This window comes from Nyctereutes procyonoides, unplaced genomic scaffold, assembly GCF_905146905.1.
Source record: "Nyctereutes procyonoides isolate TBG_1078 unplaced genomic scaffold, NYPRO_anot_genome, whole genome shotgun sequence".
Classification (NCBI taxonomy): Eukaryota; Metazoa; Chordata; class Mammalia; order Carnivora; family Canidae; genus Nyctereutes; species Nyctereutes procyonoides.
Genome location: NW_026575120.1, coordinates 36,161,101 through 36,179,638, shown reverse-complemented (window position 1 = coordinate 36,179,638; position 18,538 = coordinate 36,161,101). Strand labels below are relative to the sequence as shown.

General features: G+C 41.2%; 1 protein-coding gene across 3 annotated transcripts in view; it reads left to right on the top strand.

Annotated features, from left to right (window-relative positions):
* The first annotated feature begins 5,196 nt into the window (after positions 1-5,196).
* TCAF1 (TRPM8 channel associated factor 1) overlaps positions 5,197-18,538 on the top strand; it is a 51,666-nt gene continuing 38,324 nt past the window's right edge. For 2 of the 3 annotated variants that reach the window (XM_055335347.1, XM_055335349.1), the window contains exon 1: positions 5,197-5,327. The gene's annotated coding sequence lies outside the window, so the exon portion shown is untranslated. Of the gene's footprint in view, positions 5,328-17,736; positions 17,888-18,538 lie in introns of those variants that run through there. The other variant, XM_055335348.1, reaches the window with a different exon arrangement.

Genomic DNA, 18,538 nt, shown 5'->3' with positions numbered 1-18,538 from the left:
TTAAAGGTGACACTGTTGGATGTCTGGATGGCTCAGTCTGGGAAGCAGTTGCCTTCAGCTCAGGTCATGATCCCTGGGTCCTGGGATCCAGCCCAGAGTAGGGCTCATTGCTCAGCAAGGAGTCTGCCTCTCCCTCTGCTTCTTCCCTGCTCCGGGGCACGCGCACACACACACACACACACACACACACACACACACAGACTCTTAAAAAAATAAAATCTTAAAAAAAAAAAAAAGAAAGAAAAGAAGTGACACTGTTGTGGCCTGAATGTTTGTGTCCCTCCAGAATTCCTATGCTGAAACCCTAACCTAGCCTAATGTTGATAATATTAGCAGGGACAGCCTTGGGTGGTCATGGGTCATAGGGTGGACTCTTCGTGAAGGGGACTGGTGCCCTTGGAAAGGGATGAAGAAATCCAAGGGCTTTCTATTTACCACTGAGGACACAACGGCAATAAGACACCATCTACGAAGGAAAGGGGGCCTTGACAGGCACCAAATCTGTTAGTAACTTGATCTTGCACTTCCTAGCCTCCACAAAATTGGGAGAAAAGAAATATTTGTTCTTCAAATACTCATTTTTGTTGTAATTTTTGTGACAGCAGCCCAAAGTGACTGGGACAAGTTAAATACCTTTTAAATTAAAAATAGCACATGCAGGCATGCCGGGCTGGCTCAGTTGGCAGAGCACTTGACTCTTGATCTTGGGGTCCTGAGTTCAGGCCCCATGTTGGGTGTAGAGATCACTTACAAAAGTAAAATTTAAAATAAATAAATAAATAAATTTTAAATAAATAAATAAACAAACAAACAAATAAATAAATAAATAAAAACAGGATGTGCGGTGTCATTCTTCCTTTTTTCATGTATTTCCATCTATTAATGCTCTGCATTGCTTTCATAAAAATAAGGAAGTCATTGTCCTAAAAACAGAAGATAGCGCTTAACCATTCTTTAAAAAAAATTCTCTAGCTTTACCAGTCGTCCCTCATTTTTCCCCATCCTCCCACTGTTCCTATTTTGATTATATTTATTTCTCAATGAAGTTCCCACACTTGATTTCTAAACACAAAATGTTCCGAGCCTACGCTTTAAAAATGTTCCTCTTTGTACTTGCGTCTGTAATAATTCCATTTAAAAAAATTGATTTTAGTTCCTATTAAAGCCCACAGAGAGGGCCATATGAGGACGTGAGGGAGAAAATGGGGAGGGACAGAAGCGACCCTGAAGGCACTCCAGGAGCTGATTTATTTTCCTGGAGGCTTTTGTCACAGACAATAGTGAAGAGCAACAGTAGGTGTAGGTAAATGTCTGCCCTCTCGCCCTACAAGTCCCTTTGTTAGGAAACATAGAGCTCTTAGGGTTGAGGAGACGAAAACACAAAGCTTCGGGAAACACACAGGGAGCCAGGCCTGCCTGGTGATCACCCTCCACCTCTGTAAATAAAGAAAAGCCCCAGCGAGGGGCTTGGGTTCAGGAGTTCTCCGTGTGGCCAGCCACAAAGCCATGTGGGGACCCGAAGCAGCTGAGAGCCCAGCAGGTTCCAGATGCATGACCCAGGGTGGAGGGGGGCCTGCATTGGCCGGGGTTCTCCAGAGGAACAGAACCAATGGGATATAGACGGGTATTATCTGTCTAGGAAGGTAGAGAGGACGTTGGTTCCTTACAAGGAGTTGGCTCAGGCGACTGTGGAGGCCAGCGGGTCTCAAGCTCTGCCATTAGCCAGGAGACAGGAGAGCTGATGGCGGGATTCCAGTCCGGAGGCCAACAGGCCCCAGATCTGGGAAAAAGGACAGGAGGATCAGTTCAAAGGCAGGAAGAATTCTCTTGCTCCGGAGAGGGTCGGCCTTTCTGTTCGCTGGTGCAACCACTGCCCCCTTTTCCCCGGAAATCTGCAAGCCAGCAGCCTGCCCTCTCCTCCCTCAGAACTGCAGGCCTGGCCACAGAGTGGAGGGCAGGCAGGGGGGTCAGTTGTCAGAGCTTTCTAGAAATGAACAACCGGCTTCCCCGACACAGAGGGGTAGTTTCTGACTAGAAAGTCCTCTGAGGGGGGCACCTGGGTGGCTCAGCGGTTGAGCATCTGCCTTCAGCTCAGGGCGTGATCCCGGGGTCCTGGGATCCAGTCCCACATAAGGCTCCCCAGGGGGAGCCTGCTTCTCCCTCTGCCTATATTTCTGCTTCTCTCTCTGTGTCACTCATGAATAGATAAATACAATTAAAAAAAAAAAAAAAAGAAAGAAAGTCCTCTAAGGGTGAAAGACAAAGCCAACATCTGGGCATGTTTGCAGTGAGTGGGGTGTCCAGGGGCTTCTGTGGCGGCGGACTGAGTGTTCCTAAAAGACCTGGGGTGCCCTGGCCGTGAGCTTTCTCTTTCCCACTGTCTCTGCCAAGGCAGCTGCATTTCTCTCCTGCCACATTCCTCCTCCTCTCAGAAACCCGGAGTCAACAGCACACACGCCTGCCCGCCCCCACTCCCTCCCCTGACACTCACAAAACCCACCATTTTTAGTTGGTGTTGTTTTTGCTGTGCAATCGGTCACAGAGTTTGAGAGCTAAAGCATCTCATCCAATCTCCTCCTTTTTCAAAAAAAAAAAAAAAAAGGAATACTGAATGCAGACAGCAGAAAGGGTTAGCGCAGGTGGAGATGGAGCGTGACCTTGACATTTCTATGCCGACCTAGGCCGGTGCGCTCAGGACAAAATCCGGGAGGCCCAAATCACTGGCCCAGTCCTCTAGGCTTTGCTCCTAGTGTGTGTGTGTGTGTGTGTGTGTGTGTGTGTGTGTGTGTGTGTGTGCAGGGCCTGGGTGGAGACCGAGCCTCCGCAGCCTGCAAACCTCCTCCGCCCAAGCACTGGGAGACCGCGCCAGCAAATTCCCTGCCAACGGGGGGCCGGCTGTTTTGCTCAGCTTCTCTCTTCCCACAGCTGCCTGCCTGCACCCCAGCCCCCTCGTCCCTCCTCCTCTGACGTCACCGACATGCTCTTTGAGGACTGGCTCTGGGCCTGGGAAGGAAAGTCAGGCCCTACTGAGGGTCTGGAGAGGAACAGCAGGGAACTAGTCCTGACAGCCCCCGGAGGTAAGAGGGCCCTGTCTCACAGGCATCACACGTGTTTCCACCACCCAGAAAAGCAGCAGGGTTTTAAGTGGCAGTAAGAGGGCACAACCAAGTGTTCTTTTTATCAGATGCTCTACCCACCACACTTTTTTCTACCTGCAAAGAAGGAAATTATCTGGAGGACGAAGACAAACCAACGAAATGCAGAAGAGAAGATGAACAGAAAGAGAAATGAGCATAAATAGGCAAGTGGGATTCAGAACCGAGGGTGACTCGTTGGATCCAGGGTGGAAAGGGAACTTTCCACAGGTCAAAGTCACTCAGAAATAAGTGCAAGAGAAGTAAGAGAAATGTGAGGACAGACACATAGGTCCAGGTGATGAGATGGGCTTTGAGGATGGAGCCCAAAAGCCGAAGCACCTGAGCAGCCCCCAGGAGCTGAAAAGTCAAAGAAACGGATTCTCCCCTGGGGCCTCCAGAAGGAAAACAGTCCTGTCTACACACACCTCTCCGTCAGCCAGTGGGCTTCTGACTCTCAGAAGTGTATGATCATAAGTGTGTTGTTTCAAGTCACTGCATTTGTGGTCATTTGTTATGGGGCCTGGGGAAAGCTGTGCCAGTGGCTTCAGAGTCTAGGTTTTTAACGGCCACATCTTTCTTTCTCTCTTTCACACCCAGGATCTGTTACCCATTTGCTGGGTAGTAAAAATTATTAACCCCCTTCCTGCTTCATTCAACTTCTAAAATAATACATGTGCTACTTTAACAGAAGTCAGTGGTTATGAAGGGAAGTGTCAACAGCCAAGTCCTGCGCTCTTAGCCCTGCCCCTCACCTAAGCAATTCTTTTAACAAGAATCTGATCCGATGCTCCATTCTAATGTGACTTGCTGCTTTGAATTAAAAATACATCCATGCATCTTTCCATGGACACCGAGGCTCCTTCCAGTTTGGCTATTGTGGACATGGCTGCTAGAAACATCGGGGTGCAGGTGTCCTGGCGTTTCATTGCATCTGTATCTTTGGGATAAAGACGTGGTCTATGTGTACAATGGAATATTCCTCAGCCATTAGAAATGACAAATACCCACCATTTGCTTCGACATGGATGGAACTGGAGGGTATTATGCTGAGTGAAGTAAGTCAATTGGAGAAGGACAAACATTAGATGGTCTCATTCATTTGAGGAATATAAATAATAGTGGAAGGGAATAGAGGGGAAGGGAGAAGAAATGGGTAGGAAATATCAGAAAGGGAGGCAGAACATGAAAGACTCCTAACTCTGGGAAAGGGGTGGTGGAAGGGGAGGTGGGCAGGGGGTGGGGGTGGGGGTGACTGGGTGGTGGGCACGGAGGGGGGCACTTGACGGGATGAGCACTGGGTGTTATTCTGCATGTTGACAAATTGAACACCCAAAAAAATAATAAATTCATTTAAAAAATAAATAAAAATAAAAAATAAATCATAAATACGTGGCCCAAATTTTAAATATCAGTATACCGCTCTAAGATGTGCCTTCTTTACTCTGTAAGTCTTTGTTAAATAAATGCCTAATTTCATTTCTGTGAAAAAAAAAAAAAGGTGTGCCTTCTTAAGTGATGTTCTTTTTTTTTATTATTAAATTGTGTTCTATGGAACATATGACCCTCTCAGAAACAGAGAACATTTCACTGTTGGTTGTCATGGAAAGGAAATACAAGTTGGGGCTTTATGACTTACTTTTGTTGTGGTTGTGCTTTAAAAAAAGAAAGAAAGGAAGGAAGAAAGGAAGAAAGAAAACCAACTTCAGAACTTACTGTAAAAAAAAATAATAATAAACATAAAAATAAAAATATATGTCGGACCCATCGATTTTAGGTCGCCCTTAGAAATCAGGGCGTACTGTCTTACATAAAATAATCATTATCAGGTATGAACTGCTCCCTCGGTCCTGAATCGAGTCGCATTTCTTTCTCCACAGCCCGCCCTGCCCGCGCTCCCCGGCCGGGGCTGGGGTCCCCCTCCCGGTTCAGGGGCTGCATCCTCCTGCAGGAGCCGACACAAAGCGAGGCCGCCCGGGCCCCGGGCTGCAGCCGAGGCCCCGCCCCCGCGCCGCCGCCAATCAGCGCCCGGGCCGCCCCCCGCGGTCCGCCCGCGACCTTCCACGTCCCCAGCCCGGCCGCAGCCCCCGCCCCCCTCACCTGAGGCTCCTAACCTTAGGGTCCCGCCGCCGCCCGCTCCCAGCCGCTCCTCCGCGCCCCGAACCCGCGCCGCAGGGCACCGCGGGGCAGCCGGTGAGTAGGGGGGTCGGGGGCGCATCCTGGACCGGAGGCCCGGGGCGACCCAGGTCACCGGCCGCAGCGCGGTGGCCCGGGGACGGGGGGGGGGGGCAGGCGGGCGCTGTGCGTGGGGGGGGGGATGGGGACCTGCGTGGGGGGAGGGTGGCCGACGGGTGACACACAGAATTTCTTGCTTTTTTTTTTTTTTTTTTTTACCTTTTCGGATTCTTCTCTGCTGCTGCAGCTCGGTCTCTGTTTCCTTCTTGCCGCAGTGTGTGTCACCCTCTGGAGGCGATGACCTTTCCCCCCCCCCATTTTCTTGAGCTTTTTTTTTTTTTTATTGTTTTGTTTTTGTGGGGGTTTTTTTGTTTTGTTTTGTTTTTTGTTTTTGTGCAAGGGCTTTGCCTGGAGCCACTGAGGTTTGAGCTAAAAGGGAACCCCGGAGGTGGCTGTCCGCTCATCTGCTGGGGGCTTGATCTTGAATTATGTGCGGGTCGTTGGCCTGTGCAGGACCACTGCCACCCACCCACCCCACCTCCCCCCACCTCCAACTCCACAGCTCCAAAGGCCAAAGGCCTCTCCTACTGCAGGGCTCTAGGCGCCCAGAGGCTCTGCGCCGGAGGAGGGGGGGGTGCGCTGGGGCAGGGGGTTGCAGGGGTGGTGGTGAGAGCAGGTGAGGTGAAGCGGGCACAACGCGTAGCCTGGAATGCGTTTGGCCTGAAGCTGTAAGCGCTGGATTATTATACAGTTCCCACGTAAACACCCGGAGCTGGCCAATGACTTGGGTCAATGAATGAAGAAGGCCTTAAGTTTGGAAGGAAAAGATTCATAAATCCGATAATCATGAAACTTCTTGTTAGAAGCGCAAGTCCAATTAGACATAAAGGACCAAATGATCTGTCTAGCAAACCATCCATCCATCCATTCATCCATCGTTTCACATTCCAAATTATTTGCCTATTGACTTCAATATCTGGCTTTCTTTTCGGCCTCAGTGCGAATTTTTTTTTAATGTATCAGAACGAGGCATATAAAACATCTAAGAATGGTCTAAAGAATAATGACCAGAATGCCCGACCATCTCCTAGATTGGAAAAATAAGACATTGCAGTACCACAGAAGGCCCCCGCATGCCCCAGCTCCAGCCCATCCTTTTCCCTTCCACCAGACGTGACAGTTGATTTTTGTATTCGTCATTTTCTTGCTTTTCTTTATAGCTTGGTGATTTGTGTGTGTGTGTGTGTTCTGAAAACATATATACAGACATGTTTGTTTCCCTTATTGTTTAATTTTCATATTAGTGACATTGTACTGTACATACTCAAGTTTTTGAGACTCACCCTTGATGATTCCTTCATTTTCACTGTGTATGCTATGAGTATACCGTAGCTTCTCCATCTACATTTAGGTTGTTGCTGGTTTGGGAAATGTATTATTATCTATTGCTGTGTAACAAACTACCCCGACACTTAGCAGCTTAAACAAAAACCTATTATCTCACAGTTTCTGTGGGTCAGGAATCCAGGAGGAGCTTAGCTGGGAGTGTCTGACGCAGTATCTCACACGGGCTGTAAGCAAGGTATCAGACTGAGACTAGAGTCTTCTCAAGGCTGGGGGGAGAGGGAACCCCCTCAAAGCTCCCTCAAGTGACTCTTGGCAAACCTCTCAGCCTCACTGTCTTTGGTTGGACACGTCAGTTCTTCGCCAAATGGGCCTCTGTTTACAAGCTAGTCAAAACATTGGCAACTTGCTTCCCCCAGGATAAAGGTTCCCTCAGAGAAAGGAGAGAAAAGGATGAAGGGCAGGTTCTTTTTTGTAACCTAATCTCAAAAGTGACATATGATCTTCTGTTTATTAGAGATGAGTCCCCAGCTGTAACCCACACTCAAGGGAAGGGGCTTACACGAGACCATGAACATCCTGAGGCAGGGATTTATGGGGGGGCATTTTAAAGGCAGCTTCCTACAGGGGATAGCAACAAATACTGTTGTTCTCTAACATTCTTGTACATGCCTTCCAGTTCACATGCACAGGCTCACTCGGGTTTCCCTGGATTGCACACCCAGGTATAGAATTACCCGGTTAAAAGATTTGTGTGTGTTCAACTTTATTAGGTTATTTCCAACCTGTTTCCTAAGTATGGAGCTGGTTTTTACAACCTCTAGTAACAGATGAGAGTTTCTGTTGCTCCACATACTTGTTATAACGTGGTATTATCAAATTTCATTTTTAGCCAATCTGGTGGACAAGAAATAGTGTTCCACTATGATTTTAATTAGCATTTCTCTAATACCTAATGAAGCAACCATCTTTTCATACATTGGTGAACTATTGTGCTTTCTCTCTGAAATCCTGGTTCCTAACTTTTACTCATTTTCTTATTGGATTGTTTGCCTTTTTCTTATAGACTCATTGACTGCATATAATGTGGATGATAATCCAGTCTTCATCAGGGGTGTATGCTACAAATAGCAGCTTTCAACTTGCTTTTCTTTCTCTGTATGTCCGTCTCTCAATGAACTAAGTTTTGGATTTTAAATTCAAGTTACCAACTTTATTTTTTTATAAAAAAATCATTGTTTTCTCAAGACAATAAATTAATTTTACTATATTTATCTCTTTAAAAGCATTTATAGTTTTGCTATTGTCCCAGCACCAGTGATCTTCAAGAATTTGATTTTTCATAAATGCGTGATTTTAAGTTCCTTAATCTTGTAATTATTTATTTCTGTAATGACTCTAGTTTTATAATACGTCTTGAAATACGGTAGTAAGGATCTTTCCCTTTAAAAAATTTTTCTTCTTCAAGGCTTTTTAGCAATTCTTAGATCTTTGACCTTCCCTATAACTTTTTCTTTTTTAGATTTTATTTATTTTTTTTAACACGGAGAGGGAGAGAGAGAGAGCAAGAGCATAAGCAGGGAGGGTAGCAGACAGAGGGAAGGGGGAGAAGCAGACTCCCCACTGAGCAGGGAGCTTGACCATGACCTGAACCAAAGGCAGAAACTTAACTGACTGAGCCATCCAGGTGCCCCCATATAAATTTTTTAAAAGATTTTTTTATTTTAGAGAGAGCATGCAAGTGTGGGGGGGTGGCAGTGGCAAAGGGAGAGCAAGGATCTCAAGCAGACACTGAGCATGGAACCTGATGTGGGGCTCAATCCCGTGACCCTGTGATCATGACCCAACCCAAAACCAAGAGTTGGACACTCAACCAACTGAGCCAACCGGTGCCTCCAAATAAATATTTAAATAAACTTAACAAGTTCTCTAAAACAATAAACAAACAAGCAAACAAACCTGCTGGAATTTTGATTGATATTGCATTATTTTTATATATCAATTTGGGGAGAAAAGTCCTCCTTAAGATGTTGCATTTTCCCATCTATCAACTTGTTATATAATGCTATTTTGTTTAGCTAAACTTTAATCTTTAATGTTTGTATTTTTCATTGTTTTCCTTCTGCTTATGTATGTTTATTAAATTTATTTCTAAATACATTGTATTTTTACTGCTATTATAAATATTTTGTTTCATAAAATTTTATTTTGTAGCTTATTGTTTCTGGTGTATAGAAATTCAGTTGCCTTTTATATACTACTATATATACTACATATCAAACTTGACAAACTCCATTAATAATTCTAAATTTACCAATAGAATCTTTCAGATTTGCTACACAGGCAGTCATATCACCTAAAAACAGTATTATTTCTTCCTTTCCAGTCCTTATACATTTCTTTTTCCTGTCTTACTGCATTGCCTAGGATCTTCAGTATAAAGTTGAGTAAAGGTGAGAAGGGCATCTTGTTTTATCCTTAAAATAATATAGAGAAAGACTTCATTATGTCAACTTTATTGAATTTGCAATGGTTAGTTTGTAAATGCCTTGTCCCATGATAAGAAAGTTTGATTATTCTCCTGGGTAGCACTTTTATTATGAATAGATGTTTTATTGAATGCTTCTTCTGTAGTTATTTTCTCATATATTTTTTCCATTTAAAAATGTTACTATGATAATGTAGTATTCGATCTTTAATATTTAATCAATGTTGCAGTCCTGGAATACACTGACTATGGTAAATATGCAATAACTTTTTTATCAAGATAAGTATCACATATTTGCATTTATATATGTGATTTGAGATTGGCATGTAATTATCTTTTTTGGTTTTAACTTTATTATTTGTTGATGTCATCTCATAGGTAAGATGGGTAGTATTCTCACTACTGCTAGTCTATAGAAGAATTTGGGCTAGGTTGGAATTATCTGGTCCTTGAATATTTCTTCAAATCACCAGCAAAACCCCAGGGTGTGGAGTTTACTTTATAAAAACTTGTTGGTTCAATTACCTTAAGGTCATAGGACTATTTAGGTTTTCTTATGAGTCAATATTCATAAATTTAATTTCTAAGATATTTAACTGTTATATATATATAAAATTCAAACTTAATAGAATAAAATGGTTCATAATATTCTCTCATTATCTGTTTCATCATCTACTATTATGACCTGTTTTTATTATTAAAGTGTATAGATATACTCTTTCATTTTGTTTTGATTAATTTTGCCAGAATTTGGACTACTTTATTAGCTCTTTTATATATTTACACACACACACACACACACACACACAAACACAAAACTTAGGTCATCTCATAAAATAAGATGGGTAGTATTCTCACCATTCCTATTCAATGGAAGAATTCATTAATTGACATTTATTTATATTTTGTTGTTACTTATTTTATTAGTTCTTCTTTGAATTTTTGTTATTTAGTTTCTAAGCTAAAATTTTCAAAAGCTACAAATTTGTGTCACTGCTTCTTAGCTATATCTCACAAGTTTTGATATGAATATTTTGCTATCATGTAGCTGTATCTAAAATTTAATTATACTTTCTTATTTAAGCCATGAATTTTTTTAGAACAGTGTATTTTAATTTCCAGTTGCTCATATGAAGATCCTTTATCACCTTGTAGTAAATGTTGCCTTTAATGTAGTCAGAGAATGTATGATATCAATTCCTTTGGATTTATTGAAGCTAGCTCTAAGACTTAGCACATGGTATCATTTTTGTACTTGAAGATAACGTGCAGTGTCTAATTACATAATGTCCTACATATATACACCCTTAAAACAACTGTGTTAATTATACAATCCAAATCTGCCATTACCAAATCTGCCTTACCAATTTTTTATCTGAATTATCAATTACAAAAAAATTATGTTAAAATCTCTCACTATGATGGTAGATTTTGAAATTTCATATTGTAGATCTGTATTTTTTACTTTTTGAAGCTATGTTATTAGTGAAGTGGAGTAAATTGAAAATTTTCATAATGCAAGGATTCAATATGATGGCTACCTATTAATGCTTTTTTGTCTTAAATTCTTAATTTGCTCAGCTATCAAATCAAGGTTTCTTTGATCAGTGTTTACCTTCAAGAAAGATTTATCTTTCATCCTTTGACTTTAAATCTTTATAAATCTGTGTTTAAAGTCAGAAACCTGTCTGTATTTTTTAAATGCTGGTTTTAAAATTGTTTGAGTGGTGCCTGAGTAGTTTAGTAGGTTGGGCATCTGACTCTTGATTTGGGCCCAGGTCATGATCTCAGGGTCATGAGATTGAGGCTGGCGTCAGGCTCTACACTCATTGGAGATTCTGTTTGAGATTCTCTCCCTCGCCCTCTGCCCCTTTACCCTCTCCCTCTCTCTCAAGTAAATAAATCCTTTAAAATAAGTCAATAAAAAAATAAAATTGTTTGATAACTTATAGCTTACCATTGAATAATTTATTCCAGTTATATTTATTGTGATTAGTACTGCATAGATTTATTTCTTTTCTTTCTTTTTTTTTTTTTGCTTATTATTTTTTTGTGCTTTATCTAACTCTTTCATTCCTCTCCCTTCTTTCAGTCCTTTGTTTCATTTTACTGCTCCTCTTATTTGGAAGTTACATGTTGTTTAATTCATAACATTTATTGAGGTATAATTGAGAAAATTTGCATAAATATAAGATCTACAATGTGATGTTTAAATCTTTTTTTAAGATTTATTTATTATTTATTCATAGAGATAGAGAGACAGAGAGAGGCAGAGGGAGAAGCAGGCATCATACAGAGAGCCTGACGTGGGACTCGATCCAGGGTCTCCAGGATCACGCCCTGGGCCGCAGGCGGCACTAAACCACTGTGCCACGGGGGCTGCCCTACAATGTGATGTTTAGATATATGTTTATACTGTGAAATGATTACCACATCAAGCTAATTAATATATTGATCACCTCACAGAGTTTATGTGTATGTGAGAGAATGATTGAGATCTATTCTCTTAGCATATTTCAAGTATATAATACGATATTATTAACTATAGTCCCTGTGCTATACATTAGATCTCCAGAACTTATTTATGCTACATACCTGAAACTTTGCAAACTTTGCTGTCTCCCCATTTCTCCCACCTCCCAGTTCCTAGTAAACACCATGCTACTATCTGCTTCTGAGTTCGAATGTTTTAGATTCTACATATAAATGAGATTGCACAGTATTTGTCTTTGAATTATTTTGAAATTTAGCATAAAGCCCTCAAAGTTCATCCATGTCAGCACAGATGGCCAAGTTTTATTCTTTTATATGGCTAAGTAAATTCTATTGTATATACATACAACAATTTATTTATCCATTCATTCATTGGATAGCCACTTAAGTTGTTTCCATATCTTGGCTCCTGTAAATAATGCTGTAATGAACATGGGAGTACAAATATCACTTCCAGATATTGATTTCTTTTTCCATTTTCTTTGTATATATACCCAGAAGTTGGGTTTCTGGATAATATGGTAGTTCTATTCTCAATTTTGGGAGGAATGTCTATGCTGTTTTCTATAATGACTTTACCAATGTACATTCACATCAACAGTGCACAAGTGTTTCCTTTACTCCATAGCCTCACCAACACTTATCTTTTTGTAGCCCTTCTAACAGATGTGAGGTAATAAGTCATGGTTTAAATTTGTATTTCCCCAGTGATTAGTGGACTTGAGTACTTTTTCATATACTTATAGGCCATTTCTATATCTTCTTTTGAGAAATATCCATTTAGGTCCTTTGCTCATTTTTTAATTGGATTATCTATTTTCTTGCTATTGAGTTGTTTGAATTCCTTATATATTTTTTATATTAACCCCTTTTTGGGGATATATAGTTTACAAATATTTTCTCCCATTGCATAATTTGTTCCTTTATTCTGTTGATTTTTTTTCTTTTGCTGTGCAGATGCTTTTTAGTTTGAAATACTCCCACTTTTTATTTATTTATTTTTATTTTTTTTTATTAAAGACAGATTTTTTATTTTATTTTATTTATGATAGGCACACAGTGAGAGAGAGAGAGAGACAGAGACAGAGACACAGGCAGAGGGTGAAGCAGGCTCCATGCACCGGGAGCCCGACGTGGGATTCGATCCCTGGTCTCCAGGATCGCGCCCCGGGCCAAAGGCAGGCGCCAAACCGCTGCACCACCCAGGGATCCCTACTCCCACTTTTTAAATGTTTGCTCTTGTTGCCTGTGTTTTGGGGTCATATCTAAAAATTTATTGTCAAGACCAATGTCAAGAAATTTTTTCCCTATGTTTTCTTCTAGGAGCTTTACAATTTCAGGTCTTAACATTTAAGTCTTTAATACATTTTGAGTTGATTTTCATATATGGTGTAAGAGTCCAATTTCATTTTTCTGCATGTGGATAGCCAGTAGTTATTCCAATACTATTTATTGCAGGGTCTATCCTTTCCCTGGTGGGTATTCTTTGTTGACGATGAGTTGGATGTAAATGTGGGTTTGTTTCTGGGGTCTCTGTTTTTTCTCATTGGCCGATATGTTTGTTTTTATGCAAGTACCATAGTATTTTGATTACTGTAGCTTTGTAGTATAATTTGATTATTTTGATTACTCTAGTTTTGTAGTGTAGTTTGAAATCAGGCATTTGTTTTTCTGGGGGCTTTTTTGGTTTTGGTTTTGTAATTTAATTTAAATTCAATTAGTTAGCATACAATGTGTTATTGGTTTCAGAAGTAGAGGTCAGTGATTCATCAGTCTTATATAATACCCCATGCTCATTACATCATGTCCCCTCCTTCATGTTCATCACCCAGTTACCCCAACCCCTCACCCATCTACCCTCCAGCATCCTCAGTTTGTTTCGTATGATTTAGAGTCTCTTATGATTTGTTTCTATTTTTGTCTTGTTTTATTTTTACCTCTCTTCCCCTATGATCCTGTTTTGTTTCTTAAATTCCACATATGAATGAGGTCATATGATAATTGTCTTTTCTCTGATTGACTTATTTTGCTTAGCATAATACCCTCTAAGTGCAAATTGCAAGATTTCATATTTTGATGGCTGAGTAGTATTCCATTGTGTGTGTGTGTAATCATATCTTCTTTATCCATTTTTCTGTTGATGGACATCTGGGCTCTTTCCATAGTTTGGCTATTGTAGACATTGCTGCTATAAACTTTGGGGTCTGGTGTCCCTTTGGCTCACTACTTTTGTATCTTTGGGGTAAACACCCAGTATCGTTGGGTCATAGGGTAGCTAGCTCTGTTTTCAACTTTTTGAGGAACCTCCATACTGTTTTCCAGTGGCTGTACTGGCTTGCATTCCCACAAACAATGTAACAGGGTTCCCCTTTTTCTGTATCCTCGCCAACATCTGTTGTTTCCTGCCCTGTTACTTTTAGCCATTCTGACTGTTGTGCGGTGGTATCTTATAGTGGTTTTCATTTGTAATGCCTCAAATTTTATTCTTCTAACTGAAGACTTCCTTGGCAATTTGAATTCTTTTGTGGTTCATATGAATTTTAGGATTTTTTCCCCTATTTTTGTAAGAAATACTATTGGAATTTTGGTAGGGATTGTATTAAATCTGTAGATGTTTTTGGTTAGTATGGACATTTTAACATTATTAATCTTCCAATCTATGAACATGGAATATCTTTTCATTTATTTGTGTCTTCAATTTCTTTCTTCAATGTTTTATAGATGTCAGTGTATAGATCCTTTCCCTCCTTGGTTAAGTTGGTTCCTAAGTATTTTGTCTTGAGTGCTATCGTAAATGGGATTGCTTTCTTAATTTCCTTTTCAGATACTTCATAGTTTATAAAAACAATTAATTTTTGTATGTTGATTAGATATCCTGCAACCATACTGAATATAATGAATTTGTTTAATAGTTCTAACAGTTTTTTGATAGGGTCTTTAGGGTTTTGTATATGTGAGTTTTATGAGTTTTAATTCTATACTAAATTTCTCCAGCCTTGCTTCTGTGATTTTGCACATATTGACTCAGTTATTTTAAAGTAAGTCCCAAAGAATGCAAATGTCCAAACCACCTGTGAGTCTGTTTCTATCATTTGCTGTTTCTTCTGAGTTCTTGGCAATGTAATCTGATTTTTAGCCTCCTCCTAAATTTTGGATTGGGTGCAAGACATAGGAATGAAAAGTTATAAAGTTATTGTTGATGTTATTGTTTTTCAAATAGGATTTTTTTGGGGGGGTGAGAAATGGGTAAAATACCAGATGAATATTTTCATACTATCAAGAGTTAAAACTTTCTTAAAACTAGCGCATTTCAAATTTTTCCCTTACCCCAGACCAAATCCTTATGGTCATGGATTTTCTCACGGTCATGGATTTTCTCATGTCTCAACTGAAAGCAGTGTGTTGATAAGTGTGTTGTTTTTGTGGGACTTAACCTCCACTACTTTATTCTAGAACAGTACAGCTACTGAAATGTCTGTCAGTTGTTTAGCATTTTAGCCAGTATTTTCAACTAGTTTTGATGGATTTTTTTGGAGGTGGGGGTCCCTCCTTGTGTGTGCTAGCTTAAGAGTCAGCCAATGACAAACTAAGGGGAATTTGCGCATAGATTTTTATATTCACTCTCTTTTGTCTGAAATTCTGCACTTTGAGTTCAGTTGGTTTGAGAATCTTGAACCAGTAAGCCTGACACTTTCTGAGTGGCCTCGCTTTTCCTGCATTATGAGCTGGGAAATGCCCTAAACAGAAAAGCCCTAGCAAATGTGGAGCTCATGTCCTTTGTTTTCCTTCCCTTGGGATTATAGCTTCTCAAGTTCTCCTTGTGTTATTTGCTCTTCAGAGTCTTCCATTGTTTCCTATACTTTGTCCAACTTTTATTGCTGTGAATTTTCAGTGGTAGGGTTGTCCCAAGTAAGGTATTTTCTCAGTGCCGGCTTTAGAAGTCTCTTAACATTTTGTCTTACATTTCAGATAATTTATATAAGATTATTTTATTTCTTCTTGAGATATATCCTTTAGAATTTCCTTAAAGATCTTTTGAAAATAAATTCTCAAATTTTTCTGAAAAATAATATTTTTTAGACATTTGTAATAGAAGATAGTGCCTGGACAGCACTAGTGGTAAGAAAGCAGGGAGGTTAGTATTTAGGTAGCTTCCAGTTTTAGATTATTATGGATGGTGCTGCTTTGAACATTCTAGTATATGTATTTTGGTGATACCACCTAAGAGTGGTATTTCTAAATAGTCTTTTTCCCCAAAAATTATGTTTGTAACATTTTAAAAATACAGAGGGTCTGAAGAAAAAAATTACTGGTCAAACCTCTCCACATCCTGAGGTAGCCAAATGTGTCCTTATTTTTCTTGCTTACATAAACATAAACACTCAAAAGGAGCATTACAAACTTTTTTGCTGAAAATATATATTAAGAGCATTCCTCAAGGTATGACTTGAGCTTATCCTTTTTAAGAATTGCATAATATTTTATAGTTTGGATTTTTAATAAATTATTCATTCATTCCAATTTAGCTGAGTGTTTACAGAATGTAATATTTCAAAAGTTATTTCAGCACTTTCAGGATTTAATGGCAGTCAAGGTAGAAACTGGAAAGCAAATGAGAAACTCTAGAAGGATATAGGATTTAAAACTGAGCTAGTGGCGTGAAGTCTGAAACAGAGAGGCTAGCTGAAATTTTAGCAGATACAGGAAGAAAACAAAAGGCTTATGGGAGAATATAAAAAGAAAATAACATGAAGAAGAGAAAACTTACAACATAGGAAAGTTGGAATTTGATTGGTTTTCAATGTGAAGTTGCTCTGGATCCTGTTGAAGAGTGTGCTAGATGCCTTCCTCACCCCACATCATGCATCTTGTCCATCCATCCATCAAGCAGCCATTACCAAGTACCTGTTTGTGGCCACGTGAAGCAGAGAATCTACAGAAGAATAAAACACAGTTCTTGACTTATGTGTACTCTAGTTTGGGGAGTTGTAATGAAACCCTAAGTAATACAGGGTGTAGTAATCTGTCCCCTTTACCAGTGAATCCACATTCCGGTGGAAGTTCCAGCCTGGACACTGTTTTGTGGTAGGGGAGAAAGCTTTTTAATGGTTGCTCCCTGAGAACAGTTGGGTCAGTGATATCTTCTCCTTAGGCACCCAGAAAATAGGGGCCAGTGCAGTGATGGGTGAAGGGTGAGGAAACAGAGGAATGTACAGAGGCCACACAAATCTTTCCCTTTGGGATGAGCCATAAGAAGGACAAGTGGTTTTTACTCCTGGCTTCTAAAGTTGAGCTACCAAGCTGGATGAGCAGACATAGATTCAAGACAGGACCCTATAAATCAGGTTATGGCTCAAAATCAAGTGTTCTATCCTGCTCTTTCTCGACTAAAACAAGACTAGGACTAGGGACAAAGTTCAAGAATCCCCCACACAGGGAGAAATCATATTTATAGATGTGTCACTACCAGCTATCTGAGCAAAGACACTTTATCTTAGTTGATTACATTTATCATTTTTATCGCAAAATAATACATATTCCTTTCTATTGAAACCGAACGAAGTCTAGGAAGAAAAAATACTTAAAAGTAATCTACTCTTAACTATCTGAAGTCACTGCTTCTAATAGTTTGATGTGTGTTTTCCATATAATTTCTGTTTAGATAAGCATATATGAACATTTATAAAGTCTTTCTTACAAAAATGCAAGCTCCCTCTTTTTACTACCGTGTGAAATGTTCATTAAAAACATGAAGAGAGAGGGAGCCTAACTCCTGGCACACGTACGTCGATTTCCCTCCTCCTGGTAAATAGTTCTGCGTCGTTTCATGTACAGATCTGTACTTAGCAACCCCTCCCGGGTTGGTAAAGAGCCTTACGGATTTACGATTTTATTTTAACAAATCGCCCTGCCGCCCTCCCGGAGCTGTGCGGGGGACCCCATGCAGGATTGGGGGCTGCAGCATCCTCTCCCCGAAACCGACACAAAGCGGGGCCTCTGAGGTCTGGGGGCGGCCGGCCAGGCTCCGCCCCCCCGCCGCGGCGGCCAATCAGCTGCCGGGATGCCCCCGCCCCGCCCCCAGCCCCGCTCCGCACTGCAGCCCAGCTCCCTCCTCGCACGCCCGCCGCCACCGCCACCTCCACCGACTCCCGAGTCCGCAGGGTGGCCGCCCGGCCTCCCTACCACGTCTCTGCAGAGGGGCCCCTTCCCCCCCCCTCCGAAGTAGCCCGGTGCGAAAATCGCTGGCTACCGGGTGAGTATGGTCCAGAGATGGTTCTGGAACCGGAGCAGGCCCCGGCGCCCCGACCGAGCCCGGGAGCAGGAGCGACCCGGCCGGGGTCCGGGGGCGCGCGGGGGAGGGGAGTCCGGGTGTGGGCCTGAGACCGCTTGGGCCTAAGGAGGCAGACGTCTTCCAAAGAGGATTCCCTGTGGGCTCTCCCTGTCTGTGTCTGCTGCTGCTTTTTTATTTTTTATTTATTTATTTTTTCTACCCCTCTGGCTCTTATTCCTTCCGTGCTTCATTCTTCTCCAGGAATTTCTGCCCTTTTTAAACACTTCTCCCGATGAAAGGTTTCGAAGCTAAAGATACGTACAGAAAATAACAGAATTATCAGATGCGGGTATTTAATTACCTTTGCTTCAGCGCACTTGCTCTCCACCCCCCCATGGGTGGGTGTGGGTGTGTGTGTGTGTGTGTGTGTGCGCGCGCGTCTCCTCCTTTCTAAGAAACAAAACGTGACAGTTAAAACATCTTCTCCCCATCAAATCTCAGGTCTATCTTCAGATGGGAATTAGGTTCTATCCTCCCCACGTGTGTTTTTGTCCTTTTTTGATTATTCGTTTTTAGGTGGAGCAATATGTGCGTTTTTGTTTTGCATTTTAAAATTTTTCATGCAATTCAATA